Genomic DNA, 10,807 nt, shown 5'->3' with positions numbered 1-10,807 from the left:
TCCGGAGTAGCTGGGACGACAGGCGCCCGCCACCTCGCCCGGCTAGTGTTTTATATTTTTTAGTAGAGACGGGGTTTCACCGTGTTAGCCAGGATGGTCTCGATCTCCTGACCTCGTGATCCTCCCGTCTCGGCCTCCCAAAGTGCTGGGATTACAGGCTTGAGCCACTGCGCCCGGCCCTTCTCTCTCTTTTTTTTAACCACATGTATATAATTTTGTTTCAATTAAAAAAACAATAAAGGCCTGAGACACAAAGGGTTATATAGATGCCAGGAAACAACCTTTCCTGGGAGGGGGGAGTTTGTTGCTGGACCCATAAAAAGGCCCACTTCTTGTGGATCACCTGAGGTCAGGAGTTTGAGACCAGCCTGACCACATGGAGAAACCCCGTCTCTAGTAAAAATACAAACAAACAAACAAACAAACAAACAAAAACCCGGGCGTGTTGGTGCGTGCCTGTAATCCCAGCTACTCGGGAGGCTGAGGCAGGAGAATCACTTGAACCTGGGAGGCGGAGGTTGCGGTGAACGGAGATCGCGCATTGCACTCCAGCCTGGGCAGCAAGAGTGAAACTCCGTCCCAAAAAAAAAAAAAAGGCCCACTTCTCAGATGGGATCTTTTGAACTGTACCAACATCTTTAGTTCCTTGATTTCTTTTCAAGGAGGCTTCCCTTTTGTTGTCTACATACACACACGTAACCCTTATAGTGAGTCAGATAACCAGTATAGATGGAAACTAGGTCAGGTTTGTGAGTGTGATTGAGATGGCAGTCAACTTAGAAAGATTGAAATTGCAGCAGAGGGCAGCAGTGTGTAGCTAGAATTAAGAGGGAAGACAAACCAGAAAGCATGTGTTTTTAAATAAAGAAAAGATTTGTTTAAAATAAAATGTAGTTTTAGAGAACTGCTGTTATTGTAATTGTGTGTTTTAAGAACCGATGCGAGGAGGAACTTCCTTGAATATAAAGTAAACCTTATTGTGTAAAAATCTCTTAAATGAGAACTTTTCCTGAACCCCATAGATCAGAAAATAGGGAAATATTCATTATCAGTTCCATTATAGATTTCTATACTATCTTAATAATTTTGTTTTCAGGATTGTTTTTATCTATGCAACATTCATTTATAAAGAAAAGCTATATTGAATTTTAATTTTCACAAAGAAATAACAGTTTGTATGTGCCAGATACCATTCTAAGCACTCTACACATGTTCATTTAATTTTCACAATTGTATGCAGTGTTGCTCCAGACAAAACTGGAGCAGACAAAACTAACAGCAATACTTCAAATAGGCTTTCTGAATTAGTACTTCCTTTGAAGTGTCAAAATTTACTTTCAGTGTCTGACTTTTCTTAAAACATTTGTGTTCAAACTTAATCATGTTTATTCAAAAAAAAAGCAATATCTTAAACCTTCAGTTTTGAAACATGATATTTATTTTATTGAAAGACAGTAAATAAATAAAATGTAAAGATTCCAAATTGTCATCAGAATATACAGCTCTTTCCTTTCTACTAAAGAAAATTAAAGTATGGCACCATGGCACCCAGCTACTTGGAAGGCTGAGATGGGAGTCTGGAAGTTTGAGGCTGCAGCACACTCTGTGCCTGTGAATAGCCGCTGCACTCCAGCCTGGGCGACACAGTGAGATCCTGTCACAAATTTTTAAAAATTAATTTTTTAAATTTTAGATGGATTCTCGCTCTGTCGCCCAGGCTGGAGTGTAGTGGTGGTTTCTCAGCTCACTGCAACCTCCACCTCCGTGGTTCAAGCAATTCCCCTGCCTCAGCCTTCTAAGCAGCTGGGATTACAGTTGTGTGCCACCATGCCTGGTTAATTTTTTTTGTATTTTTAGTAGAAATGGGGTTTCACCATGTTGGCCAGACTGGTCTTGAACTCCTGACCTCAGGCAATCCGCCCGCCTCGGCCTCCCAAAGTGCTGAGATTACAGGCGTGAGTCACAGCACCCAGCCTAAATTAAAAAAAATTTTTTTTTAAAGTATGGTTTTCTTTGGAAATATGCCACCCCACTGCAGAGCAGAAGAATATGCAATAAAGTAATACACGTTGGTTAAATAGGTTTGGGTTTTTTGTTGTGTGTTTTGTTTTGTTTTGTTTTTGAGACTGGGTCTTACTCTGTTGCATAGGCTAGAATGTAGTGGTATAATCTCGGCTCGCTGCAACCTCTGCCTCCCAGACTCAAGCAAACCTCCTGCCTCAGCCTCCCTAGTTGCTGGGACTACAGGCACACGCCACCATGCCCGGCTAATTTTTGTATTATTATTATTATTTTTGCTAGAGACAGAGTTTCGCTATGTTGTCCAGGTTGGTCTCAAACTCCTGGGCTCAAGTAATCTACCCACTTTATCCTCCCAAAGCGCTGGAATTCCAGGGTGAGCCACCTCCCTGGGGCAGAGACTGCATTCTTTATCTCAGCTTTCATTGTATCATTTCCTGACTAAAAGTAGCCCCAGATTTGGTCACGTCTTTTTCTAGTTTGACAAAATGCCAAAGGTAATGAATTAGAGTTGTGTATGTAATCATAGTAATTGTTTTATGCTCCTTTCTTTAGTCCTAAGAAGTGATTTGAATCTTTGCATAATTTGCTGCAGGACAAGCTACTTACCTTTTTGTGCTTATTGAGTGTTTTTGGATACAGTGCATGGAACACATGTATCCTGGGATGAAGCTTAGGTGGCATCATCCATTTCAAGTTGATGGAAAACAACCTGAAAATGGTGTTGGTCAGTGCAGGCGCTCAGATATTCATCAGTCTTAGCAATACTGAATTGTTTGCTTAAATTTGTATGGCACAGCTAGCCTTAGGATGTGCATTTTCTTTTTTTATTATTATTGTTATACTTTAAGTTCTAGGGTGCATGTGCACAATGTGCAGGTTTGTTACATATGTGTACATGTGCCATGTTGGTGTGCTGCACCCATTAACTCTTCATTTACATTACGTATATCTCCTAATGCAATCCCTCCCCCCTACCTCCACCCCATGACAAGCCCTGGTATGTGATGTTCCCCATCCTGTGTCCAAGTGATCTCATTGTTCAATTCCTATCTATGAGTGAGAACATGTGGTGTTTGGTTTTCTGTCCTTGTGATAGTTTGCTGAGAATGATGGTTTCCAGCTTCATCCATGTCCCTAAAAAGGTCACGAACTCATCCTTTTTTATGGCTGCATAGTATTCCATGGTGTATATGTGCCACATTTTCTTAATCCAGTCTATCATTGATGGACATTTGGGTTGGTTCCAAGTCTTTGCTATTGTGAATAGTACTGCAGTAAACATACGTGTGCATGTGTCTTTATAGCAGCATGATTTATAATCCTTTGGGTATATACCCAGTAATGGGATGGCTGGGTCAAATGGTATTTCTAGTTCTAGATCCTTCAGGAATCGCCACACTGTCTTCCACAATGATTGAACTAGTTCACAGTCCCACCAACAGTGTTCCTATTTCTCCAGATCCTCTCCAGCACCTGTTGTTTCCTGACTTTTTACTAATTGCCGTTCTAACTGGTATAAGATGGTATCTCATTGTGGTTTTGATTTGCATTTCTCTGATGGCCAGTGATGATGAGCATTTTTTCATGTGTCTGTTGGCTGAGGATGTGCATTTTCAAGTATCCTGTGTTTTACACGTACCATTGAACAGAAGACTGTACCACTAAAAAACAAAAATATGCCACTGAAAACAGAAAACAAGAATTTCTTGAGTTTGAAAAAAGATTATAGTCTAAGGCTTTACAGGATAAGAAATGTCAGGGTTTTTTTTGTTTTGTTTTTGTTTTGTTTTGAGATGGAGTCCCACTCTGTTGCCCAGGCTGGAGGTTGGCATGCAGTGGCACAATCTCGGCTCACTACAACCTCCACTTCCTGGGTTCAAGTGATTCTCCTGTCTCAGCCGCCTGAGTAGTTGGGATTACGGCCATTTGCCACTACACCTGGCTAATTTTTGTATTTTTAGTAGAGACGGGATTTCACCATGTTGGCCAGGCTGGTCTCGAACTCCTGATCTCAGGTGATCCACCCCTCCCCTCCCCGGCCTCCCAAAGTGCTAGGATCACAGGTATGAGCCACCGTGCCTGGCCAGAAATAGCAGTTCTTTTTTTTTGAGACAGAGTCTCGCTCTGTTGCCCAGCCTGGAGTGCAGTGGCACAATCTCAGCTCGCTGCAACCTCCACCTGCCAGGTTAAAACAATTCTCCTGCCTCAGCCTCCCAAGTAGCTGGGACTACAGGTGTGGGCCACCATGCCCAGCTAATTTTTTTTTTTTGTATTTTTAGTAGAGATGGGGTTTCACCATGCTGGACAGGCTGGTCTCGAACTCCTGACCTTGTGATCTGCCCGCCTCAGCCTCCCAAAGTGCTGGCCCTGAAATGGCAGTTTTTTACTATTTATTTAGAAGTAGTACTCCAACTATACATTCTTAGTGGTTTATATTCTGAGAGCAAAAAGAACGAAAACAAGCAAAAGCCCTCAGACACCACAGATTTATTGCCAGTAGTGGTATTGGTAAATTTTGAAACTCTTAGGCCTACTATAAAACAAACAATAAATCTATTAGTAGAAACTCTTAAGAGAAAAGAAATACAAATATCCTTTTTGTATTGTATAAAAGAAGATCCACCTTCTTTTATATTTGTACTTCTCTTACAGTGGGAAAAACTGATGTTAAAACCTCTGATGTTAAATTGAATTAGAATCTTTCATATGTGTATTTCTTAGAAGCAATGTCACCCCACTAGAGAATGCCCACAGCTTGATATCAAAATGCCAATCCCCACTAAAAGGAAACAATGTTTCTTAGAGAAATGGCTAATTTCCGGTTTCAGGCCCATAAAGTACAAAAACAGAAAGTTAAGCCTGAAATACCTTGCCAGAAATCATGGAAGTGCCCCAGAATGAATAAGGTCAAGTTAAAAGCCCACAGAGCCCAGCTCAAGTGGGGTCCACTAGCCACATATGAGACAATTTGGCCACTAAAAAGAATAATAATTAATAGATCATCAAAGCCTTCAATACATTTTAAAAATCCATTAAGTCCAGAGTGATACTCAAAGAGTTTGGGAAGGGAGTTTCTCTTTAAAGAAGAATGTCAGCCAATTCATATAAATAAAATGACAGAATCAGAAAAATCACCATTTGCAATTTCCAATAATTCATGCAAGTATCATCAGGAGAAGCTAAAACCCATCTGGTGAAAGGAGGTGGGGAAAAGGAAGATGCTGGCATAATGTCAAAGTATCACACATACATACAAAATATCCCCACAGACTATTCAGTAATTACAAAGGGGAAATATATCTTACTATGATAAAATTCAGCTGTCACCAACTTAACCCAGAGATCAAGTTCAGTACCGCTAATTGTGGAACAACCTGATTTTATATGCCTCTTGATTTGATGCAACATGAAGCAATGATAGCATTACCTGTGAAGGAAGGCTGCCAAAAATGCTTAACCTGAATACAATCAAGCTTATTGACCCAACTTCCAGTATACAAGAAATATGGGCATAAAGGAACAAGTAAAGTGAGCATGAGGGAAGAACTACATCCAGAATATAGGACATTCTATAAGAAAACACCTAAATTCTTCCAAAGGTCAGTGACATTGAAAAGTGTAGGGAAATGTTCTAGATTAAGAGGTAAACAGATGTAACAAGTCTATGGATAAATCTTGATTGATCTTGGTTTCGAAAAATAAAGCTGTAAAAAAATTTAGGGACCCCTGGAAAATTTAAGTATGGACTCAATATTAGATTATATTAAATTATTGCTAATTTTATTAGATGTAAAAACTATTTTATGGCTTCTTAGGAGAATGTCCTATACTGACTATAGAAGTGTTCTATAGAAGTGATTGTTTCAAATTTTTCAAAATGAAAAATATAGATAGACTGGCTAAAACGCCTTTTAGAATAGTTTTGGGAGGTGTGTGTGTACGTGTGTGTTTGGGGATGATGGGGAAGAGCAGAAGGTAGTTGCAGGGAACTCTGGGCATTAGCAATAGTTTAACAAGCTGAGAAGTAATACAGGAGATTACAAAAGCATTGTCAGAAACAAAAGACAATAGAAAGCCAGATGGGTCAAGGTTTAGCAGGAAAGATGTGGGCAGTGGAGGCTGTAGCAGTCACCAGGAGCTCTTTGAAGGGCAGGAAGGAAAGCATGATTAACATGTGAAAGAATTACTTTGACTTACCCACATGCGGGAGAGTCCAGTGGGTCTTGCCTTGTGATGTTGTGATAGGATATTTTTTTTCCATCTTTTGGCCCTGTTTAACTTCCTCGTATAGCAGCTCCAGCAGCAGTCTTAAGACAGTCTTTTAAACTCTGAGTTAATTGGATTCATTTGCATCATAGCCCCTGAAAGTACCCTTCTTACTGGATATTCCCCACCTCATATTCATGGCACTTACAGATCATTTATCTTAGAAAAAAGAGGAATGGGGTGAATTAGTCCACATTATTTGTATTGCACAGTGGATAAAAGAGCAATATTTTAATGAAGGTTAGTTAAACCAAACAACCATGAGTGGCAGGGGATGTACGTTCCCAAATGTAGACAGGAAAAAATAAGACAGTTAACTTGACTTTTTCCAGAAACCAAAATGAATCCCAGAGTTTTCTCCCATGAAGACTAATGGGCATAATTTGACATGGTCACATTTAGCCATTTTGTTGATATTATTTATGTCAGCAGTTGAAAACCCCCCCCAAAACTACACAATGAAAGCCTTAATGCTCAAAGATTCCATTAGGTGGCAGTCAGGATACAGGAATCTTTTGATGTCTGATTTTTTTTTTTTTTTTTTTTTCCCCCCACCCCCACCTCCTCCAGCCTTAGTGAAGGAATATTGCCAGGTAGTGTGGTGGGGAGAGAGGAGTTAAGGAAAAACAAACAACCCCAAAAAACTATGGCTCGCAGTATCCAAATGACAAAGAACAGCAAGTTATCTGTGCTCGACTTCCATTTTGGTTCTAATATATATGTATTTTATTGGCCTTGCTATGATTCCTTCCTTTATAAATTCTTTTATATCTAAAGTCCTTTATAGACCACTTGTAATGCTGTTTACATCCTGTGTTATTAGTCTTAGAGCATAAGTAGGAAGTGTGGCTCATTTTGTTAAAGACCTATAAAAGTTCAAGGGACTTTCGTAGTGACACCCTCATCCTCTGTAATTATTGCTCATGAAAGGCTCCTGGTGGTCCTGGTTGGCTTTGTACATTGGGTTTCACGGAGAAAGGACTCTAAGATTTCTGTGCGAGAGGTAAAGCTTTGGAGAGTGCCCTTGGGAACATCACCTGTGAGGGCTGATGGGCAAGACTGCACAGAGGAAGGTGAACTGTTATGTGCTTGCAATGGGGACCTTAATCAGTCCTGTAGAAGCTCTGGAACTGGGATGGCCCTACTGTATCTGAGATGCCCCTGTCCCTTAAGTCAAGGGGTCAGGGCTTTATGTTCACTCATCATCAATTGACCAGCCAATAGATGGGGGCTGTCCATGTGAAAGGGGCTAAGAACAATTCAGGTAAGAGCTGTCAGCTATCAGCACTCCCAACTGCTAGGAGAATGAGTACCTCAGTCCTAAAGAGGGAATCTGGGAAGCACACCATAACATCTGCTACAACAGGGGGAAAAGGCATACTTTTTGAGTATCACCCCTAGTTTTGGTATCTCTGACATTGTTTCTCTTGCAAAAGTTACCCATATTAGAGATAATGAAACATCACCTTCTCATCTTGTTTTCCTTTGATTAAAACTAATGAGAAATGCCTCAGCACTTCCTGCAGATGATATGTCTGTTTCAAAATGATTTCTGATACATATATTTTATGCTGTACGAGAGTTTGCTTATGCAGAAGCATCTCAGACACAAAGATTAAACATTTCCTCTGTTGCAGAATACTCCAAAATATTTTGGCACAATTGGTGATGATTTACTCCATTCCATCAAAAAGCCATTAGAGTGAGTTTTATAAAAAGAGAAAGAAAAGGAAGAATAAATGATATTTTCTGAAAATAGCCTATTTGCAGGTAGTAAATATATGATTGGCTAGAAAGAAGATTTTAAATTGATATTTTTGCCTGACCTTGTCTTTTATTGTATTTTGTGACACTGATGCTCTTCCTAATTTTTTTTTCTAGTTTTAGCTGAAGGAATCACTTTCTTCCCTTATGGTCATTTAACTAGTTTTCAAGTCCCTCTGAAAGCCTTTTGGATGTATTTCCTTTCCTCTATCCCCTGTGTTGCAAACCAGGCTGCCATCATTTCTCACTTGGTCTAATGCAATAGCCTAAGAATGAATTCCTTCCCTGAGACGCATCCTCCACTCTTGGTTATCAGATTGATCTTCTGGAAACACTAATCTTAGCATGCCCACACCTACTCATTGAAATCCCTTGTTAGCCCACCATATAAGGCCATTGGTGATGTTGTCACAGCCTTAGCACTGGCACATACTCCATATGTAAACCTGCCCTGCCTTTTCATGCATTACTGCCTTTGCTCCAAGTGTCTGCTCTACCTCACATGCCTTTCCCCACTTCCCTGCCTGGAAGAATGCCTTTAAAGACCCAGTTCTTTATTTTTATTATTTTTATTATTATTTTTTTTGGTATAGAGTTTCACTGTCACCCAGGCTGGAGTGCAGTGGCCCAATCTCAGCTCACTGCAATCTCCAAACCTCCACCTCCTGGGTTCAAGTGATTCTCCTGCCTCAGCTTCCCGAGTAGCTGGGACTACAGGCGACTGCCACCACACCTGGCTAATATTTTTCTGTGCGTGTTTAGTAGTGATGGGGTTTTGCTATGTTGGCCAAGCTGGTCTCAAATTCCTGACCTCAGTCTCCCGAAGTGCTGGGATTATGGATGTGAGCCACGACGCCCCACCAAAAGACCCAATTCTAATGGGCATTGGTGACAGCTCACCAGCTTTCATGAGTAGAGCTCCTTGCTTCTCTTTTCTGCTCCCTTAGTATTTTTATATCTGTTAAGAGAACCCTGGACTACTGGGTTTAGAACTGGGAGCCTTGAGACATTATATCCAAGGGGTTCGGGGGTAGTCACATCCTTTCTTTGCGTCTTCAACACCTGGCAAGATGAGCCTCCTTGATAACGTGACTGTTTAGTTGGACTAAATTTGATCTCCCTGAGAACACAGAGAAAGTATATTTTTGGTATCAGTGAACACTATATTTGACTTTGGCAAATATTCTAAAGATTTCTCGGAGTTGGTGTTATATGTCTCTAACACTCGGACACGTGATAGCAATTTCTTCATAAGTTTGTTGCTATAGTAAGAAGTAAGGAGTGAATGTTTTAGGCATTTTCATTATGGAAAGAACTTTTGATTAATCCTAATGATAGCATGTTTTTTACAGGTAATTGAAAGTGATTTTTACATTCATGTGTGCTGGTAAGGATATAGATATGAAAAATGAGAGCCGTAGTAGCAGCTTGGTTATGAGCAATTTAATCAACATAGCTCTGGTTTATTTTTTTCAGCATTACTGGCTTCTCAAGTTTGATGCTTTCTCTACAGGCAACGTTAAGTAGAACCAATTAACTCGGCTGTCAGTAGAAGAACAATATTCATGCAACTGAGACAAGAAAGTAGCTATGATGTATAGATACATGTGGCCATTGATCCTGTGACTTATGAAATTATTGAACGTGTTCTTTGTGTCTTATCTGGAAAAAAAATGAGGCTAACATATTTCCCTATATCCTCATAAGACAGACAAATGGATGTGAATATAATAGCTGTTTCTAACAGTTTCTGTGCCACATTTAATGGTCATGGGCTTTTTGGGGTGTTGATGTTCTGTTTTGACTAATTAGTTTTTTCTTCACATCACTCTCAAACTATTTTACCATCAAAGGAAGACATGTCAACATTTTTTTTTTTTTGAGACAGAGTTTCACTCTTGTTGCCCAGGCTGGAGTGCAATGGTGCGATCTCGGCTTACCGCAACCTCTGCCTCCTGGGTTCAAGCCATTCTCCTGCCTCAGCCTCCCGAATAGCTGGGATTACAGGCATGCGCCACCACGCCCGGCTAATTTTGTATTTTTAATAGAGACAGGGTTTCTCCATGTTGGTCAGGCTGGTCTGGAACCCTTGATCTCAGGTGATCTGCCCACCTCGGCCCCCCAAAGTGCTGGGATTACAAGCGTCAACCACCGTGCCCAGCCCTCTTTTTTTTTTTTTGAGATGAGGTCTCACTCTACTGCCCAGGTTGGAATGCATTGGTACAATCATGGCTCAGTGCAACCTCCATCTTCAGGGCTCAAGCAATCCTCCCATCAGCCTCCTGAGTAGCTGGGACCACAAGTGTGTGCCATTGTGCCTGGCTAATTTTTTGTATTTTTGGTGGAGACGGGGTTTTGTCATGTTGCCCAGGCTAGTCTTGGACTCCTGAGCTCAAACAATTCACCCAGGTCAGCCTCCCAAACTGCTGAGATTACAGGCATGACCTGCCATGCCCGGCCCCATGTCAACATTCTTAATGAGCAGGTGAGACAGCACCCTGGATGGGAATCTGTAGTTCTAGAATGGATTCTGCCTTTCACTAGCTGTGAGACCTTCTGCAGAGAGACCTTCAGTGTGCCTCCATTTCCTTACTTACGTTACTTTTTTCCCCCACATTTAAAATTTGTTTTTATTTTACCTGAAATTACAAGAATAGTTATTCCCAACCTACTTTACCTCATTGCCTTATGTAGGATATCATCTCATGAACATTTTTTATTGGTATAACACTTAAATGGGATACAGATAAAGAGA

Source organism: Piliocolobus tephrosceles, chromosome 9 (assembly GCF_002776525.5).
Source record: "Piliocolobus tephrosceles isolate RC106 chromosome 9, ASM277652v3, whole genome shotgun sequence".
Classification (NCBI taxonomy): domain Eukaryota; kingdom Metazoa; phylum Chordata; class Mammalia; order Primates; family Cercopithecidae; genus Piliocolobus; species Piliocolobus tephrosceles.
This window is presented reverse-complemented; position numbering follows the sequence as displayed.